Below are 10,508 nucleotides of genomic sequence, written 5' to 3' on the forward strand. Positions count from 1 at the left end.
GGCAAGAGGGTGTGTTGTGGTTCAGAGCCCTGTCACTCACTGACTGCGTGACTTCAAGTGTGGTACTCGACTTCTCTGAGCCTCTGTGAGGCTGACTTAAATAAGAGAGGACCCTGAAGCCAGGGCGAGGCATTAGTGCAGCATTGGAGGATTAGAACAAGGGAAGGGACAGGACTGGAACGCAGCAACTGATTAGCTGTCCGAGTCAAAAAGCAGGAAGTTCGGAGACAGGGCCGCTACATGGCTGGAGGCATCAATAGTGGGTTTGAAGGGGCGGGAGGGGGGAGGAGAACCTAGTTCTGAGGAGTTTGCATTGCCCACGGGACATCTGAGAAACACCCTCAGCAAGCAGATTGGACTGGGCCTGGAGTTCAAGAGGAAGGTAGGATCACATGAAAGAAATGCGGGGGCACTGGAGCCCACCCAGGCAGTTAGGACAGTGGCCGACCGGGAAAGAGGGCCTCATGAGGAGGAAGTCAAGTCCTAAGGGTCACCTAAGGGTCATTTCACAGAAAGAGGCAGGTCACATGTGCTCAGCTTCACGGAGCAGGAAAGGGTAGTGCTGAACCAGAGAGGACCCAGAACCCAGCACTTGCCACTCTCCATGGGCCTCTGTAGTCAGAGCTCTCCAGGTGAGATGTATCCTTAATCAATTCTGTCAACACTGTGATCGAAATTCATGGACCGATGTCTAAAATACTATGATACTGGAGCATGCGAGGGTAGGTACTGACTAGAAATACAAAATATAATTTTCCTAATAAGTTTTAAAATATAACTAAAGCCATTTGCCAAACCCTGTCAACGTGGCCTCTTCCGTTAATGTATTAATTGTCATTAACACTTGAGTGTGAATTTGCCTTCCAGATGGACTCCCTGACCAGGCAAGGCTGTGAGCTTTGGCTCTGAGAGAAGAGGGATGAGTGGTGAGACTCCCAGGCCCTGGGAGGGGTGCCGAGGGGAGACAGAGGGTGGGCTGCCCCTGGGTCTGCAAGCCCTCCTGCGGCATCTGCACGACGACGAGTGCGAACATTCTATCTGACCCTGCCAGTGAGGGAAGGAGGACGACGTTGCAGGAGAGATATGGTTCCTCCAAAAGGTGGGGCAGAGGTTTCTGCCTCACTGTGTGGGGGGAAGTGGGGCCAGAGGTGTGTGTCTGCTAGGCCAGAGTTAGAGGGGTCTCTGACTCAACCTTGGCACTTGGGGGTGCCCTCCTGCTTGCCCTTTCCCTTCAAGGACAGCAGACGGCACTAGGGATGAAAAGAAAAAATGGATATACATACGTATTTTCTACAAGGTTAATATCCTTTTTTAAAAAGATTATTTATTTATTTGACAGAGCACAAGCAGGGGGAGAGGTAGAGGGAGAAGGAGAAGCAGACACCCAGCTGAGCAGGGAGCCGGACGTGGGGCTCGATCCCAGGGCCCTGAGATCATAACCCGAGCCAAAGGCAGATGCTTACTGACTGAGCCACCACAAGGTAAATATTCTTGAGAGGGCCAGGACTCAGGCTATGTCCCCAAATTTCAGAAGGGTTGTTGCATTGTTAGGTCAAAGAATACTGTATCCTTTGCTTGGCACTTGGAGAGTGGATTGGAAATAGCTGGTTTCACTCTAATCGCCCTTGCTCCTAAGCAGTGTGAGCTCCTCCTCCTTCTTCCTCTCAGCCTTGTAGCGGCTTGAGAGACACAGAGGCAGCATTGGCAATTCAGCACTGATGGCTCCTGATGGGCAAGGGCACTAGAGGCACGGGTACCCCAGGTTTGGCCCCATCTCCCCTAGCTACACGGTCCAGGAGGGCACCCAAGGGATTTTATCTGAGCTAGTGATGGAAGGTTATAAAATTTGCTGTTCGCTAGCTCATTCAGAACTTTGTTTTTAAAAGGAGAAAATACGATGACTTGTACTACCCAGAAATAACCATTTCTACCATTTTCATGTAATTCCCTGTAGTCTCTTGTTTTTTGCCAGATAGAGCATGTACTTCCAGTTTCTTGTACTGGGCAGCTGGGTAATCGGCTGTCCCGAGAGGCTGTGTGTTCTGACATCAGTGCAGGAGTTCTTGGCATGACTGGAACATGAGGCCCAACCCCTCTCCTGCCTAACTTTGGCCTTGCTGTGTGTCATGAACTGGCCCAAGCCAACTGTTGCCTGTTTTTGTTTGTTTCCCCTTTGTTTTGCTAACATACTCGTGGGCTCCAGCAGTGGAAATGAAATGGGAGTTATGTATCTCTATCCCAGGAAATTTGCTACTTGGTGTGCTTTTGCTACTCTGTGTGCTCCATGGAAATAAATCCTAGACCAAATTCTGCCCTGTGTTCAAATATCCGTGAATAAGGACACCCCCAAGGGCCATGTCATTTCTTCTCTAGCTTGAGAAGTTCCCACTCTGCCCTCAGGTTCTGCCACCAGCACCTGGCAGGGAAGGTCACTCCAAGCTACACACAACTCTGTTCTGAGGGCAAAGCCAACAGCCAGGTAGTCAGGCCAGGTTGCAGAAGCAGTGGAGCTTTAGAACTTGAATTCTATTATTGTCGTTGTTGTTTTTAAAGATTGATTTATTTGTGAGAGAGAACATGTGGGAATTGGAGGAGGAGCAGAGGGAGAGGGAGAATGTGAAGCAGGCTCTCTGTGGAGTACAGAGCCTGATGCAGGGCTCGATCTCACTACCCTGAGATCACAACCTGAATGGAAACCAAGAGTCGGTCACTTAACTGACTGAGCCACCCAGGCGCCCCTTTACTGTTGTTTTACATACAACTTTACATATAATAATTAAGGTACACACCTTAGGTTTAATCTATGAATTTTTACATGTGTATCCACCCATGAAACCACCGCCCACATTAAAGTCCAGAACATTTCCAGTGCCCCAGAAAGTTCCTCATACTCCTTCCCAGGCAATATCCCCCTTCTCTAAGGGTAACTACTGTCAAGGCTTCTATGGCCATAGATTAGTGTTGCCTGTTCTTGCACGTCATATCGTGGACTCAGAATATGGGCTCTTTCGAGTCTGGCTTATTTCATTCAGTGTTATGTCTCTGAACTCCATCCCTGTTTTACATGTGGCCACAGTTTGCTTGAATAGTATTCTATTGTGCAAATACACTGCAGCGTGTTTGTCCGTTCTCCTGCTGCTGGTGTTGGGTTGTTTCCGGTCTGGGGCCCTCATGCATGGGTAACACTGCTGTGAACATTCTTGTATGTGCCATTTTGTCAACACAGCACCCATTTCTCTTCAGAATATCCCCAGGAGTGCTAGGTCACGGAGTTTGGCTTTAAGCATTTAGTTTTAGCATAAAGCTTATGTGTTTAGCTTTAGGAGTCTCTACCAGTTTTCTGTTGGTTATATGGTTTGCCTTCCCACAGCGTTATATGGGTGTCCAGGTGCTCAGCGTCCTTGCCAACACTTAGCACTGTCAGCCCATGGCTTTGCTTCAGGCAGGCTTGTTGACCAGCTTCCATTAAGCTCTGTATACAGCGAGGTTTCTCCTCTTCCATGCAACACTACCTGGTCAAGGTGCTTTTCCGTTGGGGAACCCATTTCTCGGTGCCACCCAGATGCCTGTACTGGCTCTTTGTGAAATAAGCTACCTCTTAGTTCAGAGTAACACAACTCTCCTTATCCCTGGCTGTTGGACTAGGGGTGGGGGAGCACTGAGCCCAGCTTCAGGGCTCAAGCTTCAGACCCAAGCTGCCAGCACACCAGTCCTCAAGGAGGGCAGAAGGCATCTCCTGAACACTGTGTCCAAATCCTTCCTTGCCTGCTGGCTGATGCCATTGTTTTGTGCCTTTACCTCTCAGGCTGTGGTCATTGGGAACATGTCCGTGACCCTGATTTCCTTCAAGTTATTGGTATCCTAGTGTAAATTAAGGATGTGCAAAGCAGGTTTCCATGAGGCCCTTGAGGGGAGGATTAGAAAGGGGATGGAGAGAGCCTATTTGCTGTTGGCTGCCCTTGGTGACACGGAAGCACAGGCTGAAGGCACAGAAGTCCCTGAAGCGACTTCAAAGGAATTGCTCCAATCACTCGTGGAGTGAAGGCCTGAGATAAGAAGGCAGGGTCGGGGAAAGAGACCCAAAGGAAGCTTTGATTGGAAATGGAAGATTGCAAGGCCAGAATTGATGTGGGCAATTGTTTGAAGCCGGCCCTGTCCTTAGGGGCAAGGCAGTGATCTGGTCTAGGCCTGAGCTGTGGGATGACCCCACAGGCTTTCCTGGGCTGTCCAGCGGGGTTTCTGGCTCCCTGAGTGATCCTGGGCACACCCAGAAGGTTTAGGCACCTGAAGTCTGGCCAGTCCTCCTCCTCCCACCCCACCCCTCCTCCTCCTTCCTTACACCCCCCTTTCCTTCCTCCCCTGCCCACCCCTGTTTCTCTGTCTTCAAATGTTATTATTTTTAGTTGGTTTATGTGACTCAAAATTTTAAAAATTCAGGGAGATTTCCCTCCTTGTCCCCAGTCTCCCAGTTCCCCTACCAGAGGCAGCCAGTTTGGCCAATCACACATGTAACCTTCCAGAGATAATGTGAATACCAGCATGTGTGCACGTGCTTGTGCATGTCCCTTTTTTATACAAATGGTAGCATACTGTTCACACTGGTCTAGGCCTTATTTTAAAAATTGTTTTTATTAAATATTGAGCAGATACAAAAATAGCAGTTTTACAGTAACATATAAATTTAAAACAAAAACACCACAATACAATAAGCCATCTGGTCTCTGCTACCTGTCCCAGGCAACGAAGCAGAGCTTTTAAAATCTGTGTGGCCCTCCCTTGCCACCCCCACCTCTTTCCCCAAATACTATCCCGAATGTTATACTTATCATGCCCCCTTTTTTTTTATAGTCCTGCCATATGTTTAAATCAGCACACAATAAATGTGTGGTGTCTCATCTTTTTGGATTTTGAAGAGATGGAAGTGTATCCACGCAGTCTTACACAACTTGCTTTTATCCCACTCATGATTACAGTCCCAAGATTCAGTTTTGCTGAGATGTGTGGCTGTGCTTGGTTCATTTTCACTCTGTATGGAATTCCATTGTATTAAGATAACACCATTAATTTTTCATTGTACTATTTAAGGACATTTTGGGTTGCTTCCAATATTTGGCTTCTAGGAACAGTACTGCTGTGAATGTTCTTAATCGTTTCTTTCCTGGTATGGATGTCTTGGGTGCGTTGGTGGGGACTTGGATCAGATCTCCTTCGGGTGTTTGCAGGGTCTCAGGGAATACACATCGTCAACTCCAGTAGCTAAGGCCAAACGGTTTTCCAGAGTGCTTGTGTCAATTCACACATTTGCCAGTGTGCTTGAGTGTTCCCCTTGCCCCACTTCCTTGCCAATACTTGGAATTAACAGTTTTTAAAAATTTTCCAGACTGATATGTGTGAAATCACAACTCACCATGCTTTAAAATTTTATGTCCCTGTTTATGCACATTGCATTTACTTAAAATATATTTTGGTGACTGTTGCATATCAGAGCAATGAGGACTTCCTCCTCCTTTCTTGGGCTGAAGAGTGTTTTATCATATGAAAATCTGATCTATCGCACCAGTTGCTTATTGCTAGACATCGAGTTGGCCCCAGTGCTCCCCAGACAATTCTTCAATGAATAGCTTTGTGCATCGGTGGCAAAGTGCATCTGTATGTGGAGGAGCCTATATGCAGCTTTCTTACATAGGAACCTCCTAAACTGTTGAGATGGAAATAGAAGACCATTTTGCTCCCCTCTAGGACTGTGCCTGGCTATTTCCAGCAAATTCCCTTAATTCCCTGAGTTCCCCGAGGTAGGAACCACATCTGCCCTATCTTGTGTCATCACACTGTCTTTTCCCTCGGAGGATGAGGTTCATCACCTCCCTTCTCCCTCCGCCCCAACCCAGAACCATGCTGTTGGTCTCTACATTACCACCCCCACCTCCACACAGATTCCTCAGGGATGATCCCTGCCCCCAGCATCTCCTTCTTATGACCATCCCCATCTCAGAACTAGTATTCCCTGAGGAGCCGGACTTTGCCTGGTCCTGATGGAAAGGAAAAAAACTGCCGACCACCCTTAGAGTGTCCAAGAGGGTGGGGCAGTACATACATAGAAACAACCAGAAAGGCTAGGATGGATCGCAGCCCAGCACCTATCAGCTGTGACACTCATGTCCTTGAACCTCACTTCTTTTTTTTTTTAGATTTTATTTATTTATTCATGAAAGAGAGAGAGAGAGGCAGAGGGAGAAGCAGGCTCCATGCAGGTCTCCAGGATCACGCCCTGGGCTGAAGGTGGCGCTAAACGGCTGAGCCACCCAGGCTGCCCTCTCACTTCTTTATAAAATGGGGATGCTAATATATCTCTGGGGCTGGGGACAGTGTGGGGTCAAGTACCCAGAGCACCCCACACTCATGCACTTCCAAGTTGTAGCTTTCCTCATTATTGAGGACACATCCAGTTTAAGGATACCCTTGGTGGTATTACAATAGACACAAATTCTGAGTCTGAGAATGCCTGGAGGAAGGGCAAGGAAACCCAAATCAGAGGGCCTTCCTGTAGGAGGAGATATTTATACGGCATCCATCAAGGCAAGTGGGGAAATCTCTCTTGAGGAAGGAAGGGAGCCTAGAAATCAGAAGCGTGGAGGGTGAAAGAAAGGTTTAAATGTGCTTGAGGTCGGCTGAGTGATTTGGGGAGAGATGTGGAGTATAAAGGGTGTGGGACTGAGTGCCAGAGATGTGGCTGGAGCTCCGTCTTGGAGGCCTCAGTGGCCGAGGTCCTAAGGGGGCTCAGGAATCTGGCGTGCACCAGCTATTCAGGTGCAAGCTCGTGTCCACAAATTGCTGTTTTCAACAGTAAGGGCCTACAACCCAGCATGAAGGGATGTGGGGCTCAGTAGGGCTGAACCGGGTTACCAGAGGGCCGAGTAGCCAGTCTGCAGGGTTTTCCTCGGGGAGGAAGAACTGTATTGTATTGAACTCAGGACATTCCTTCAGCTCCCCGCTCCCACCCCACAACTACCCTGCGACCTGGTACCCTGGAGGCACAGGGACTCCCTTGGGCTGGGGACTCATCTTGAGCTCGGGTCATTTTCCAAGGGCATTGCATGGGACCGGGAAAGAACTGCACGTCCCCTCCAGGAACTTTGGAAGCTGAGCTGCAGAGTGGGAAGCCTGGGCTGCTTAAATAGCCACAGCAACCATTTCCCACCTGAGTGGTTTTGAACTCAGCCTCCGTCTCCCAAGAGTCCAGATGGGCTTTACCAGGAGCCATTACTGTATGATCATGTTCCTTTTGTGCAGAAAGCCTCAGAGAGATCAAGTGACTTGTGCAAGGTCGCACAGCTGGGAAGTGGCAGCGCTGGGGCTCGTGCTGGCTACCTGCTGGCTACCTGGTTCGAGAGCCCACGCAGTGCTCCTTGCCCCCTCACCCCTCCTCCCACCGGCCCCCGGAGATACTGCATTTACACGGCCTCAAAATCAACACGTTCAAACGGATATACGGTGAACTTCCTCTTCCCCCCTTCCTAGAGACAACTAATGGGAAGAGTTTCTTATACCCAGTTTTAGCACCTTCTGTGCCTGAATAAATACATATATTCCATAGAGACTCTCCCCTGCAGTTTTGGATAAGAAATGACAGCATCCTACATACTGTTTTGCACCTAGTTTTTTTTTTTTTCTTTACTTAGTATTTCTCAGCTGTCTTTCCGTGTCGGTTTACAAAGAGCTTCTCCTTACCGTGTTTTACAGCCCATGTATTCACCCTGTTTCATTTCGGTGGTTGTTCGGGGGGCTTCAGAACGGAGGCTGCTATAAATCATTCTGCAGCGGACCATCTTGAGCTCGGGTCATTTTCCAAGGGCAGACACATCTGTTGGACAACGCTCTGGAAGGAGAACTACGGGCCCCACTCAGCACCGTCACGATACTCTCCCCAAATCTGCTCATCGACTCAACAATGAAAACACTTCTTCCGGGCAGCCCCGGTGGCGCAGCAGTTTAGCGCCGCCTGCAGCTCAGGGCGTGATCCTGGAGTCCCGGGATCGAGTCCCACATCGGGCTCTCTGCATGGAGCCTGCTTCTCCCTCTGCCTGTGTCTCTGCCTCTCTCTCTCTCTCCCTCTGCATCTCTATGAATAAATAAATAAATCTAAAAAAAAAAAAAAACACTTCCTCCTGGAACCCTAATCCACCTCGAACTTGCTCCCATAGACTATGGCCATCAGGATCAGGGTCCACATCCTGCCTTTTGAATATTCCCAATTCCACAGGCTGGATTCTGGACCTCGGAGCCCAGGACACAGGAGGCGGGCACTCAACCCAGTGAGCCACATACCCTCTTCCAGCGAGTCCTCATTTGGTCAAAGCAGCCTTTTGTGGGCCAGTGGGACAATCGCCTCCCCCCCGCCCCTTTGCAGGTGGGCAGGGTGAGCCTCAGAGACACCTTGCCCTTGCACTGGGCTTGGGCCTCAAGGCTAAGGAGGAACGAAACTTAAAACCCAGGGCTCCATGGGGATTCCTGGGTGGCGCAGCGGTATGGCGCCTGCCTTTGGCCCAGGGCGCGATCCTGGAGACCCAGGATCAAATCCCACATTGGGCTCCCAGTGCATGGAGCCTGCTTCTCCCTCTTCCTGTGTCTCTGCCTCTCTCTCTCTGTGTGTGACTATCATAAATTAAAAAAAAAAAAAAACAAAAAAAAAAAACCCAGGGCTCCTGACTCCCAGTGGACTCAGGGCCCCCAGGCCACACTGCCTCCCAGCGGCTTGGGAACTGCAATTAGCGGAGGACAGACCAACATCTCAGCTTTGCTCTGTTGGTTTTCCACACAGAGCAAGAGGAATGGCATGGGCCTTCCAAGTCTGTTTTTGTTTTTTAAAGATTTCATTCATTCATTCATTCATTCATTCATTCATTCATTCATTCGAGACACAGAGAGAGAGGCAGAGAGGCAGAGGGAGAAGCAGGCTCCCTGTGGGGATGCCCTGAGCTGAAGGCAAACGTTCAACCGTTGAGCCACCCAGGTGCCCCTCCAAGTCTGTTTTCATTTGCTTGTTTATTTGCCAGTGGAGATGAGAAAGATCAGAATATCTAGCCCACATTTTTTTAGTCCTCCCACACTCCAGGCGAGTCCCTCTGCACGTATGCTCAGAGGTGGAAGGGATAGGTGCTGTTATTACAGCCCTGTTGTCCAGGTGAGGTGACATGAGGAGTAGTAAGGAGTAGAGCTGAGGCTTAAACCCAGGCAGAGCCCATATTCTTTTTTTTTTTTTTTTCAGAGCCCATATTCTTAACTCCTCTACACCAAGGCCTGAAAACAATGGCTTTCAATAGATGACATACAAATAATCTTTATTATATTATTTCAAGCTTCTGTAGAAATAAATGGTGGCTATCTCCTTGGTATTTTGTTATTGTATTATTATTATTATTATTATTATTATTATTATTAAGAGAGCACATGAGAGTGGGGGTGGAGCAGAGGGAGAGGGAGAGAGAGAATCCCAAACAGACTCCCTGCTGAGCATGGAACCCCACCTGGGGCTTGATCTCATGACCTGAGCCGAAACCAAGTCAGATGCTTAAACCGGCTGAGCCACCCAGGTGCCCCTTCCTTGGTATTTCAGGGAAAGCGAGAAGACCCTTCACCCATCAAAAATGAAATACCATCCCACCAGCTTAGGGCTGCTTTTGACTGTACACATAGAGCTGTGTCTCTTAGGCTGACAGTTTGGATCCTTGATGAAATGAGATTCTCTTGGGCACCTCCCTACCCTTTAATGCTCCGGCCTGCCTTTCATGACAGAAACAGCTCTCTCCCTTCCTGCAGTTCTTGTAAAAACAAGAGAAGACTGCCCCAAATGTGACATTAAATTTTACTGTTAAATATGTCTTTACAGGGGCCTGGGTGGCTCAGTGGTTGAGCGTCTGCCTTAGGCCCAGGGTGTGATCCCGGGCTCCTGGGATCAAGTCCTACATCGGGCTCCCTGTGGGGAGCCTGCTTCTCCCTCTGCTTCTGCCTCTCTCTCTCTCTGTGTCTCTCATGAATAAATAAATAAAAATCTTAAAAAAAAAAAAAAGTCTTTACAAGCTCTTCCACTCACCACTGTCAGTTTTGCACACCCCTGAAGATCTGAGCTCCCGCTTCACAGCCCTCTCTCCACTCATCCTGACAGGATACTTGCTGCTTTCGCCATCCACTGAAGTCCTGATCTCCCCATTCCCTGATCTCCTCTCCCGCAGTGGCTCAGCTACTCAGTCCCAAGTTCAAGCCCTGGACCCTCTAAAGACCCCACGTTCAAATGTCTTCCTAGCTCATTCCTTCAAGCCTTCAGCCCCACAGGCCCCGTGAGCTCCACGGTCACTGACCTCCTCACCTTTTCGTGGTCCCCTTCAAGGCCTGCCTCCTCTCCTTTCCCGGCCTCAACTCCGCAGTTAGTTATTAGAACGCCTTTCTTGTCTACATCTCTTGCACCTCAAGCTTGTTAGATCCTCATCACTCTGCAAAACCCTGGCCCAGTT

At 49.0% G+C, this 10,508-nt stretch overlaps 1 long non-coding RNA gene across 1 annotated transcript; it reads left to right on the forward strand.

The window, feature by feature from the left end:
• Positions 1 to 1,427: 1,427 nt before the first annotated feature.
• Positions 1,428 to 8,239, forward strand: LOC119876870. The gene is made up of 2 exons (XR_005367614.1): positions 1,428 to 1,481; positions 7,741 to 8,239. It is a non-coding gene; the product is annotated as an uncharacterized LOC119876870 (long non-coding RNA).
• Positions 8,240 to 10,508: the final 2,269 nt, after the last annotated feature.

The sequence above is a fragment of the Canis lupus genome, chromosome 12, assembly GCF_011100685.1.
Source record: "Canis lupus familiaris isolate Mischka breed German Shepherd chromosome 12, alternate assembly UU_Cfam_GSD_1.0, whole genome shotgun sequence".
Taxonomy (NCBI): domain Eukaryota; kingdom Metazoa; phylum Chordata; class Mammalia; order Carnivora; family Canidae; genus Canis; species Canis lupus.